This window comes from Bos javanicus, chromosome 29 (assembly GCF_032452875.1).
Source record: "Bos javanicus breed banteng chromosome 29, ARS-OSU_banteng_1.0, whole genome shotgun sequence".
Lineage (NCBI taxonomy): Eukaryota > Metazoa > Chordata > Mammalia > Artiodactyla > Bovidae > Bos > Bos javanicus.
The window spans coordinates 29,877,611-29,890,728 of record NC_083896.1 but is presented as its reverse complement, the minus strand read 5'-3'; positions in this window follow the sequence as shown (position 1 = coordinate 29,890,728).

The following is a 13,118-nucleotide window of genomic DNA, read 5'->3' as shown; positions in this document are numbered from 1 at the left end:
ATATAGGTTTCTCAAGAGGTAGGTCAGGTTGTCTGGTTTTCCCATCTCTTAAAGAATTTTCCACAGTTTATTGTGATCCACACAGTCAAAGGTTTTGGCATAGTCAATAAAGCAGAAATAGATGTTTTTCTGGAACTCTCTTGCTTTTTCAATGATCCAGCAGATGTTGGCAATTTGATCTCTGGTTCCTCTGCCTTTTCTAAAACCAGCTTAAACATCAGGAAGTTCACGGTTGATATATTGCTGAAGCCTGGCTTGGAGAATTTTGAGAATTACTTTACTAGTGTGTGAGATGAGTGCAATTGTGCAGTAGTTTGAGCATTCTTTGGCATTGCCTTTCTTTGGGATTGGAAGGAAAACTGACCTTTTCCAGTCCTGTGTCCACTGCTGAGTTTTCCAAATTTGCTGGCATATTGAGTGCAGCACTTTCACAGCATCATCTTTCAGGATTTGAAAGAGCTCAACTGGAATTCCATCACCTCCACTAGCTTTGTTGGTAGTGATACTTTCTAAGGCCCACTTGACTTTACATTCCAGGATGTCTGGCTCTAGGTCAGTGATCACACCATCATGATTATCTTGGTCATGAAGATCTTTTTTGTACAGTTCTTCTGTGTATTTTTACCACCTCTTCTAAATATCTTCTGCTTCTGTTAGGTCCATACCATTTCTGTCCTTTATCGAGCCCATCTTTGCATAAAATGTTCCCTTGGTATCTCTAATTTTCTTGAAGAGATCTCTAGTCTTTCCCATTCTGTTGTTTTCCTCTATTTCTTTGCATCGATCACTGAGGAAGGCTTTCTTATCTCTTCTTGCTATTCTTTGGAACTCTGCATTCAGATGCTTATATCTTTCCTTTTCTCCTTTGCTTTTCACTTCTCTACTTTTCACAGCTATTTGCAAGCCCTCCCCAGCCAGCCATTTTGGTTTTTTGCATTTCTTTTCCATGGGGATGGTCTTGATCCCTGTCTCCTGCACAATGTCACGAACCTCCATCCATAGTTCATTAGACACTCTATATCAGATCTAGGCCCTTAAATCTATTTCTCACTTTCACTGTATAATAAGGGATTTGATTTAGGTCATACCTGAATGGTCTAGTGGTTTTCCCTACTTTCTTCAATTTAAGTCTGAATTTGGCACTAAGGAGTTCATGATCTGTGCCAGTCAGCTCCTGGTCTTGTTTTTGCTGACTGTATAGTGCTTCTCCATCTTTGGCTGCAAAGAATATAATCAATCTAATTTCAGTGTTGACCATCTGGTGATGTCCATGTGTAGAGTCTTCTCTTGTGTTGTTGGAAGAGGGTGTTTGCTATGACCAGTGTGTTCTCTTGCCAGAACTCTATTAGCCTTTGCCCTGCTTCATTCCATATTCCAAGGCCAAATTTGCCTGTTACCCCAGGTGTTTCTTGACTTCCTACTTTTGCATTCCAGTCCCCTATAATGAAAAGGACATCTTTTTTAGGTGTTAGTTCTAAAAGGTCTTGTAGGTCTTCATAGAACCATTCAACTTCAGCTTCTTCAGCATTACTGGTTGGGGTGTAGAGTTGGATTACTGTGATATTGAATGGTTTGCCTTGGAAACAAACAGAGATCATTCTGTCATTTTTGAGATTGCATCCAAGTACTGCATTTTGGACTCTTTTGTTGACCATGATGGCTACTCCATTTCTTCTAAGGGATTCCTGCCTGCAGTTAGTAGATATAATGGTCATCTGAGTTAAATTCACCCATTCCAGTCCATTTCAGTTTGCTGATTCCTAGAAAGTTGAAGTTCACTCTTGCCATCTCCTGTTTGACCACTTCCAATTTGCCTTGATTCCTGGACCTGACATTCCAGGTTCCTATGCAATATTGCTCTGTACAACATCAGACCTTGCTTCTATCACCAGACACATCCACAGCTGGGTATTGTTTTTGCTTTTGCTCCATCCCTTCATTCTTTCTGGAGTTATTTCTCCACTGATCTCCAGTAGCATATTGGGCACCTACTGACCTGGGGAGTTCCTCTTTCAATATCCTATCATTTTGCCTTTTCATACTGTTCATGGGGTTCTCAAGGCAAGAATACTGAAGTGGTTTGCCATTCCCTTCTCCAGTGGACCACATTCTGTCAGACCTCTCCACCATGACCCACCCGTCTTGGGTGGCCCCACATGGCATGGCTTAGTTTCATTGAGTTAGACAAGGCTGTGGTCTGTGTGATTAGATTGACTAGTTTTCTGTGATTATGGTTTGTGTGTCTGCCTTCTGATGCCTCTCGCAACACCTACCATCTTACTTGGGTTTCTCTTAATGTTGTAGAGTCCACAATATTGCCCAAAGATTTCTGAAAATCTAGCTACGCTCCTGCCTCTGTTCCTGGAAGCAGAGACCCAGGTGCACTTTATACTTGGAGATCTATCCAGCCTAGAAAGTTTGTCTCTTTGCTTTGAGTTGATGGGGAAATTCTTTGGTGACCCACCCCCAGCTCCTGGGGTTGCGATCAGATACAGAGTTGGATGGACTGTCATCTTTGCTTAGGAATTTGTGCAGGGACTCAAGGGGCAGGAAGCAGCTGAGATGCCTCCAGTTAGTGCTGCAACCCGAATACTCCCTAAAAGAAGCTCAGTGGGAGACCTGAGAGACACTGCATTGTTCAGCTGTACAGCTGGGAGCAGCTGCGGGGCCCCCGGGGTGCCCCAAGCATGGGGATTGTGGATAAACTTCAGCCCAAGCTCACAGACATCTGGTGAGATCAGTGGCGTGCCAGGCTGACTGGTGTGGTGCCCAGGTTGGGCTGGTCAATGACAACGACAAAGGCCTTAAAGAGCTTGTATTCTAAACGAAAAGACATCACATTGATGTCGTGGAAGGCTGCAGAAAGGGAGATAGAGGGACTCTTTCGGGTGGAGTGGGGGGAACAGTGTCCTCACATCATCTTTGGAGTAGCTGGCCAAGTCCTCCCCTCTCCCAGTCCAAGCTCCGGATGGCAACGGGCTGAGTCATTTTCCCAAGGACTTGGGAAATCGTCCCTCCGCAAGAGGGAGGCCAACCAGAAATTGAGTCAAAGAACCAGACAGTTTCTGAGCGAAAGAACCAGAAGTGAAAAAGGACCTCAAAGAGCAGCCTATTTGAGACTTCCACATTACAATACCTAGAAAAGTGAGGCAACCCACTCAGAGTCATGTCCCTCGCTCGTGTCAGAGGCAGAATTTGAAGGCCAGGGGTTAGGCCATTGCTCTTTTGGATAAGGACACTCAATCCAGCTCTCCAGAGGCTGGCAGTGGCCAAGATTAAGGCGAAAGGGGCAGGAATTGGGCAATACAGTGGGTCCATTTCAACATAAACTGATCAGTGTACAAATGAGGTGCAAAATTAGAGGCTAATGAGCATTACAGATAGAGGGGCAGGGTGAGCAGTGGGAAGAACAAACGGCTCTGAGTTGACAGACTGGGGTTTAGATTCCTAGTCTTGTCCTCTGTTTAACGGAAAACGTGACAGTCTTTCTGAGCCTCCTATAAAATGGGGCTAACATATACTGCAGGATTCTTGTAAGAAATAGCACATGTGAAGGTACTTTGTGTACAGGAATCATTTAGGCAAATGTTGGTCGTTATTATGGTTTTCAGGATTGTCACGGGTGAGGCTGTTGAGTTTAAGACTGGAATAGTTAGAGTTACTTCCCTGATGGCTCAGCAGTAAAGAATTCACCTGTCAATGCAGGAGATTCAGGTTCAATCCCTGGGTCTGGAAGATCCCCTGGAGAAGGAAATGGCTACCCACTCCAGTATTCTTGCCTGGGAAACCCATGGACACAGGAGCCTGGTGGGCTACAAGTCCTTGGGGTCCCAAAGAGTCAGACACGACTTAGCGACTAAACAAGAACAACAAAAAAATAGAGTTAGGGTTCTCCTAGTTCTCTGAGCTTCTCAGCAGAAGAGGGAAATCTGATCATTGACAAGGGTTCTACTTCATCTTGGGCTCATCTAGATTCAGCTGTAGGAACAGAATTAGGGCAAAACCCAAGGCCTGGGTGGGAGCTCAGCTATACAGTGAGGAGCCTTCAGGATGAGGGTTTCTAGTCTCCCGTTTCTGCCCCAGGAGTTTCGGCTTCCCTGAGAAGTGCCTCTTGCAGAGGAATGAAGCCTGATACCTCTCCACCTGAACAAGTCCCTCTGACTATCTGGAGGGTAATAGTGGAGCCAGGAGACGAGAAGAGGAAGGAGTCGGGATTGCGGGGGAGGGGTGCCTACTGCCAGCCATGAGGCCACATGCTTCAGCCAAAACCACTTGGAGCCACTTGGACAAAGGCATCCTGGCATCATCTCTGGCAGGCCTGATGACACAGCCCTCCTGACCTTGAGTACCAGCATTGGGCTGGAAGTTATGGCTCAGGCATTAAACTAGGGGAACACCATGGGGTACCTCAAGGGGGAAGGCTCGGGAAAGGGAGGGCCCTGTTGTGCTCCAGTCCAGAGCAGCAGCACTTTTCAGAGGTAAAAAGCCCTGCTGTGCAGGCTGACCTCATTCCTGGCACACGCTTCCCGCTCGTTGCAGACGCCTGCAGGTCTGTTTTAATATCTGCAGCAACCACATTCCTAAACAGGGTGGGTAAGAGGCTTTCTGGACAAGACTGCTTTCCATCAGAAATTATTCAATTCACCAGGGTCAGATATTTTATAGAGAGCTGGATTGCTTCTTGTTTTTGTTTTTTAAGGAAGAAAATGAAAATTCAGAGAGAATGACTGAAGGCAGAAACTAGAAGCAGAGAAAGGTCCTGAGGCCAGGAGAAGGGAATGGGAACCTGGGGTCATTGGTGAGGGAGAGAAAGGGACGAAAGACAGGTAAAAGGTCTGGGAAAGAGCCCACTCTTGAGATGTCGCCCTGCCTAGACTTCCTCAGACCCTGATGGGTTTACCTGTCACCATCATTTATTCATCCACTCAACCCACATTTAACTGCTACGTTATGCCAAGTGCTGTGCCAGAAATACAAGAAATCACATTAGTTATCTATTTCTGTGTAACAAATTACCATAAAACTCAGTGGCTTAAAGCAATACATGTCTATTTTCTCAGGGGTTCTGTGGGCCACAAGTCCAGCACAGCTTAGCTGGGCCCTCTGCTTCAGGGGATCTCACACGGCTGTTGATCAAGGCTTTGACCAGAGCTTGAGCATCATCTGCAGACTCCGCTGGGGAAGGATCTGCTTCCAGGCTCAGATGATAGTGGGCAGAGTTTAGCTGATCAAGAATTGTTGGATTTAGGGCCTCAGTGGCCAACTTGTCCTCAGCCAGAGGCTGCTCTCAGTCTTTGCCACAAGCACAAGCTGGAGATGATAGAGTAGGCTAGCAAGTAGGGCCTCCCAGATGGCTCAAATGTAAAGAATCCTCCTGCAGATGCAGTCTTGAGATGTGGTTTCAATCCCTGGGTCAGGAAGATCCCCTGGGTCCCCTGGATGGCAACGACTCCGGTGTTCTTGCCTATGAAATCCCATGGACAGAGGAGCCTGGTGGACAGCAGTCCATGGGGTTGCAAAGAGTCAGACATGACTGAGCAACTAAACAACAAGAGCAAGTCACAACTTTGTGTAGTGTAATAATAGAAGTGATGTCACATCACTTTCTCCATGTTCTATTGATTAGAAACAAGCAATGAGTCCTACCAAGCTCCAGGGAGGGGATTACACAGAAATGTGAATACCAGGACATGTGGATTGTCCAGGACCATCTGAGAGTCTGCCTGACACACAAGTCCAGTGGTTTCCTGCCTCTAGAAGACTCAGTTAACAATGACCATCACAATAGTTATGGCAAGTGCGGCGTACTTACATGCACTTATAGTGTGCCAGGAACTGTGCTAGGTTCTTTTATATATGTTTGCTTTTAATCACGATTTGAAAAACTTGAAAGTGTTAGTCCCTCAGTCATGTCTGACTCTTTGCGACCTCATGGACTGTAGCCCGCAAGACTCCTCTCTTCATGGGATTCTCCAGGCAAGAATACTGGAGTGGGTAGTCATTCCCTTCTCCAGGGGATTTTCCTGACCCAGGGATCAAATCCTGATCTCCTGCATTGCAGGCAGATTCTTCACTGTCTGAGCCACCAGGGAAGCCCAACCCCCTATTTAGGAGGTACACTTACTACCTTCTCTCTGGGTGAGATAACAGAATCTCAGAGAGCTCACAGTAGCCAGGGATCTAGGAGATTTTGAACTCACATTTGTCAGACTTTAAAGGCTTTGTTCCTACGCCATCTTCTCTGCCTCCCAGATGAAGGGCACTATAACCTGGGCAAGACTAGACAGTCCCTGTGACTGGGGCACCGGTGAGGGCTTCAGAGGTGATGACAGAGAAGGAGCACCGCTCAGGAAGTGAGCGGGACCCTAGAGGAAGTCCAGGGGGTGGAGAAGACACGATCCTTTGCTCTTGAGGGGCCCTTGAGGTTCAAGTGGGGAACCGGACTGAAACACAGCCCCGGGGCGCTTGCTGGGAGCGGCAGCAAGTGCAGACGGAACAGCTGTTTGAAGGAGCTCCGAAGAGACGGGAATCCGGTGGCTGTTTAGATTAGTTTTCTAATTGGCTGAGTGTTACCAAAGGCTCTTGTGTATACAATGGGGATCGTTCATCTTGTCTATTTGTATATCCACTCATGTTCTGTCACTCCCTGATCTGCTCAGCTGTCTGCCTCTTACTGTCAGTTTTAGCCCCAGAGAGGGCTCACGTCTACGGGAGGGGACGCTTTCTCCCTGGCCCTCAGCAGAGCAGGGCAGCAGGAGGGACACTCCCCAGCCCCAGCCCCACCCTCATCACGGCCTGCCCATCCGCAGCTAGAGCCCCTTCCTGCAGGGCCCCCACGCCCATTCCAGTCATCATAACCCATTCATTTGCAGCAAGTGGGCTTACATGTGTTACCGTGTAGCTTCACGACAAGCCTGGAAGCTCGGCTTTGTTACTGTAAATGGGAAACCCCAGAGAGAGGTCAGATAACTCTCTGGGCATTACCCGCACAGTCAGGAAGTGGCTGAGCCAAGCCTTGAAGTTGTGTCCCACTCTTTGACTTTCTTGTGTGGTCTGTCAGTCTGCCCCACCAGACACGCCACATCCCTCAAGGAATTTCCTTGCTCAAGAAGCCATAAAGGGGCCTCTTGGCTGACAGGGTCAGTCCATTCTCATGCTTTTGCCCATCTTTCAGGACCCTCCAGTACTTGCCCACATCCCCTCCTCCAATCCCCCATGAACCCATTTCAATTCTATCATGAGCTTCTACAGGACTGAGTCCTGGTTTCCTAACTCCTGGAAATACCTCAAGTTTGTTGGTTTCCTCTCAAATCAGATTGGTATCTTTAGATCAGGGACCGAGAGACCAACTTCCCCCACCATCCTCCCAGCCCAGGCACAAAGTAAGTGATTTTACCATGACTGATACTGAAGGAGGGAAGCATGACTATGTGGCTAGGAGGACAGCTAAGGAAATGAGGGTTTATTCCCAAGGCAGAAATGAGTCTGCCCGTGGGGATGCCCGCCCAGGTCATTACAGTAAGTTCCCTACATGGAAACCTCCAAGTTGCAAACTTTCAAAGATGTGAACATGGGTTCCATCAACATCAGGCTCTAGTGACGTTGCATCTCGTCCTCCGTCTCCTGTTGCTGACGATCCTTCAGCTCTACCCTCTCCCATCCCATCTCCCTTCTCCATCAGTAACTCTCCCTGCCTGTTCACTCGAGGCCAGACCCCTATGCCAGCTGTTGTACTGTACTGCTGCACTTTTCAAGGTACTGGACTGGAAGGTTAAAAAATGTTTTCTTTGTGTGTGTATGTTTGTTCATTATATATTATTTATGCGAAAAATATTATAAACCTAGTTCTGTACAGTACTGTGTAGCTGATTGTGTTAATCTGGTACTTAGATTAAGTTTGCTGGGCTTATGAAGAGATTGGACTTACAAATGAGTTCCATTCCAAGAGTGCTCTCTAGGTGTCTGTTAACAGGTTTTCTGTCACACATATACATATGCGATACGGGGGAAGGGGTGGGGGAGAAGCAGCTCTTTACATATCGTGATGACACGCCTGTCACAGCCCGGGGAAGGGTGGCAAAGAGAAGGTCCATTACTCAGTAACACTCAACCAGATTTGTTTCTTGGGAATATCATTTAGAGAATTAAAGAAACTCTATACAAACTGGATGAACAGTTAGTGATATGTTGGTTTCCCCGATCACTACTACTCTTCTATAAAACTACAAGATGCATAGGTATAGCTACCATTGATGAAGCACTTCCTATGACACTTTACAAATGCTCCAAAAGTGATCATACTTAGTCTTCAAAATTGTTCTGTAAATTAGCATTAGTATCCTTTCTGTTGGAAATTGACACTCACAGAGATGAGGGAGATGGTTCAAAGGTTCAAGATTACACAGTAGGTGTCAGGATTTGAACCCAGGCTGCCTGATTTCCTACCCCCCGCAAAACTTTGCCCTTAGAATCTGATGCCAGTAGGCCTCACAGTTTGGGGGTGGGGGGAGTTTGTTTTTTGTTTTTGTTTTGCTGTAAGGGGCTCAGTAAATATGCCTGTTCCTCCTTTCTGGCTGGAACTTGGTGACGGGAGAGAGAAGGTTGGGGTCCCTCCTTCTTTTCTAAGAAGATCCCAGGGTGTGGATTTCCTCCCCGCCTAGTATAGCTCTTTGCTTTGCAGCTTTGTAGAAGTGGGCAGCTGGCAGGAGAGCTGCATTTTTTAGGCCCCAAGCTGCCTGCTTATCTCAGGGAGCCTTGATTTACGTTCCTCTTTCTTATCTCAGTCCGGGGCCCCATGATGGATTTCACCTCCGGCATTTGGAGGGCTGCTCCTTGCCAAGAGCACTCCCCAGTAGACAGATGGAGGAGACAGCTCTGAGATCCCTGCTCCGGGACCCACCCTTGCCTCCCCCAGCTAAGCAGAGAGCAGAAGACTCTGCTCTTTCAGATTGCAGAGGGTGAGGCGGGACTCAGAGACTCCACAAGGAGAAAACTGCCTTCCCCTAGAGTTGGCCCAGGCCTGTCCTTGAGATGTGTTAGGGGAACAGAAAGGGAAGCAGAATAGTAATATTGGTGTGGTACTTTCCTTTTCATTATGATCCTTCATATGTCTTTTCAAATTTAACCTTCACAACTAAATAAAATAGCTTTGTATTCTTACAGATAAGGAAGCCCAAGCTTAGTGTGACTAGAGTCACCCAGACAATTAGTGAAGAATTGGGTATCCAACATATGTCTTCTGACTTTATTATTTATTATTATTATCACTTCTGGGGGGGCCATGCCACATGGCATGTGAGATCTTAGTTCCCTGACCAGGGATCAAACCCATGACCCAGCACTGGAAGCATGGAGTCTTAACCACTGGACCACCAGAAGCTTCCCTGTGTCTTCTGACTTTAAATCCTATGTGTCTTTCACAATGCATCAAGTAGAAGAGGGTTTTCTCTTTTGCAGAAAGCATCTCCCACATGCCTTCTCTTCATTTTTACTTCTTCAAAACAGAATTGAGGCTTAGATCAGGGTGGCCCATTCCTTGGCAATGCTGGAGGGCACATAGAAGACAGGAAGGGATGCTGCGTTGAGTGAGGGGCTGAGGGTCTAAGTCCGGCAGACTTGAGGTCAAAAGTCACACTTGGAAGGAAGAAGGTGGACATCCACCCCTTCTCAGGCCCAGAAGGGAATCAGCAGTGAGTTTCTCAACAAAGAAGCCTTGAAACTTCAGAAGGCATCATGCTGGGGATGGCACCATGCTGGGGATGGCACAAAGCCATGTAAGGCCAACGCTCAAGAGAAAGATCAGGCAAACAGCATTAGTGAGGTTCCCTGCGTGCCAGGCAAGGGGCTGGGGAAGTTACTTACTTGCTTTGATTGGCACAATAGTCTTACAAGGGAGGTTTCATGAGGCTTGGTTCAGAAAAGTTAGATAATTTGCTTACGGTCTTATAGATGGTAAATGGTAGTGCTATGACTCAAATCCAGGTTATCTGACTCTAGATCTATTAGTAAGCTGGAAGCCTTTCTTTATCACCCTGGAGCATGGGAAAATGGGAGTTCTCTCCCCCAGACCCAGAACAGTACCTTACAGATGACAGCTTAACGAGGTGACCTCTACTTCCTAAGCTGCCCTGCACACATCCTAAAGATTTAGAGGGAGAAAATATTTAACAGGAAGGCTTCAGGTGATTTGTCGAAAGAACTCCAGATGCTCCCTTGCTGGCCATGTGTGAATCTTTAAGGACAGGGGTGGTGGTGGTATAGTCGCTAAGTCATGTCCAACTTTTTGCTGTCCCATGGACTGTAGGCCATCAGGCTCCTCTGTCCATGGGATTTCCCAGGCCGAATACTGGAGCAGGTTGCCATGCCTTCTCCAGGGGAGCCCACATCTCTGCAATGGCAGGCAAATTCTTTACCACTGAGGCACCAGAGAAGCCCTTAAAGACAGTGACTCTGCTTATTCATCTTCACATTTCTGGTACTTAACACTGTGCTTGGCATAACAGTAGGGGCTCTTTAAGTGCAGGCTGACTTGGACTAGAACCTTGACGTCTTGTGGCTCAAAACCAGAGAAGTTATATTGGCAGACTGGCCAAAAGTACATAAATTCACAGAGCAGAGCTCAGGGAAAACTACAGAAGAGACAGGTTTTTGAAAGGAAAGATGACTTGGGTGGGAATTAGGTGGGAGGCTTGAAGGTAGCTGTGGCAGAAAATGCATCTTTCCTGGGGTTGTGCAGACCTGGGCTCCAGTCCCAGCTCTGTCACTCACCAGCAGAGGGACCTTAGGCAAGTGGCTTCCTCTCCACGAGCCTGTTTACTATTGTTGTAAAGTGAAGGGTTGGACCAGTATTCTAGGTAGGATGCCTTTCAACTCTTAGCACAGCAAGAGTTTTACATCATTAGCCTCCCCATCCCAACAGTTTCCAGGGGAAGATAATGAAATTCACCTCTTAAAACAGAAAACAAAGACCTCTCTGGTGGTATAGTAGTTAAGAATCCGCTTGCCAAAGCAGGGGACGTGGGTTTGATCCCTGGACTGGGAAGATTCCACATGCTTCTGGGCAAAAGCCCTTGCTCGCAACATGAGAAGCCATCGCAGTGAGAAGCCCACACACCCCAAGAAAGGTAGCCCTGCTTCGCCGCAACTAGAAAAAGCCTGCGTGCAGCAATGAAGATCCAGCACCGTCAAAAATAAATAATTAAAAATAAGACAACAGAAAAAAGTTTCACCTCCAACTAAAATGCGTGAGGGGCCATCTTCCTTGAAAGGCGAGAATGAATGAGATGTCATTAGGTGGATCTCTTCAAGCCTGGAGGTGTGGCTACTTGTAGGGTGGATGGGCCCCCTCCGTAAAGTTCATCTCCATAGACAGTTGGAACCAGTCTTCAGTACCACCACAGAAGCTGCAGCGGCCAAGGTCAGCTCACCCCGGAGGCGAGTGGGGGGCAGGAAAGCACTGCTCTCCTGGGGGATTCTTAGCTCCCCAGTGTGCCAGCCACCTCCCACCCAGGCATTTGCACAGCTAATCTGTTACGTCTTCCTCCGTAATTTAGCACTTTCAGACAGTTATGGTTAGAATCTGTTTATTTTTCTAAACCTCACAAAAGCCCCATAATACAGCAAGAGAATGAGGCGAGAAGGAGAGGGGGCAGTCGGGGGTGTGTGAGGAGTGTGGAGTTTTTCTAGAAATATAAACTCAAAGTTCAGATGCTCTTCCCCATCTGTAGGACAGCTGTTGTGGCATCCCTCCATCCCCAAACTCTCGCATTCCTTTTCAAGGATCCCTTGCTGACTTCCCTCCCACCATCATTCCTTTGAGGGAACGTGGCCTGGAGAGCAAGCCGTGGAGAGCTGCCAGCTACTGCCACCTGACGCGAGGCCTCGTTGCTTTTGCCTAAGCCTCTCCCCTCTCCCTCCTCACTATGGTGTCAAGAAGAGGGACGTTTCTTCCTTTTAGTCACGGTGAGAGCAGAGGACACATGGGCTGGAAAAAGAGATTTCTCCCTTACATGGCTGAGTAGGAGGAAGTTTGGGGTCCAAGTGGGCCCACCCCTAACCTAACCTGATCTAATTGAACATTATCTTACCCGAACCTGATGCCCCAGGTGGACTTACTCTTTTCTTGCCCTGGAGGTTTCCATGTGTCTAATCGCCCAGCTCTAGCTAGCATGGTGGAGGGAGACTGGAGTCAATGAACTTTCGCTGAATGGAAGGATGAATGAATGCAGGGATGGATGGCATCTTAGAGAACTGATTGAAGTTTCAGCAAGAGACATGAAGACCAAGACAGGGTAGCTCATCAGATGCCCTCATGCCTTTGGGGAAGAATAAAGTTTCGTACGGGAGAGGCAGAAAAGGACGAGTTTAAATTGAGGCATAAAGGATAGAGAACTGTTTAAGTAAGATGGGAAAGGGCCCTTCAGTTCAGTTCAGTTGCTCAGTCGTGTCCGACCCTCTGCAACCCCATGAATCGCAGCATGCCAGGCTTCCCTGTCCATCACCAACTCCCAGAGCTTGCTCAAACTCATGTCCGTAGAGTCGGTGATACCATCTAACCATCTCATCCTCTGTCATCCCCTTCTCCTCCTGCCTTCAATCTTTCTCAGCATCAGGGTCTTTTCAAATGAGTCAGTTCTTCACATCAGGTGGCCAAAGTATTGGAGTTTCAGCCTCAGCATCAATCCTTCCAATGAATATTCAGGAATGATTTCCTTTAGGATTGACTGGTTTGATCTCCTTGCAGCACATCTAATTCAAACCTATAATTCTTCAAGGGAGGCACCAAAACCCTGAAGGGACAGCAAACCAAGTGACCTCCTTAAGATCACAGAGCCAGGCTGAGGTCTTGAATCTCTTGATTGTTTTGTCCCTGACAAAACATTCATTTCCTTTTCTCCATGCTCACCTCAAATTCACTGATTCCAGAAAAGCACCTTACCTAACCTGGGGATCCTTTTTTGGTGGGCTTATTAACCCTAAAGTAATTTGAACCTTCTTGAGCTCACCATTCTTGAGTCCATGTAAGCATTTGCCTTGTGGCCTCAAGGTCACCCCACTAAAACTGAAGGCTGGGTGAGGGTAGCCAACCACATCGGGCCACTTTTACACCAGGCTGAATC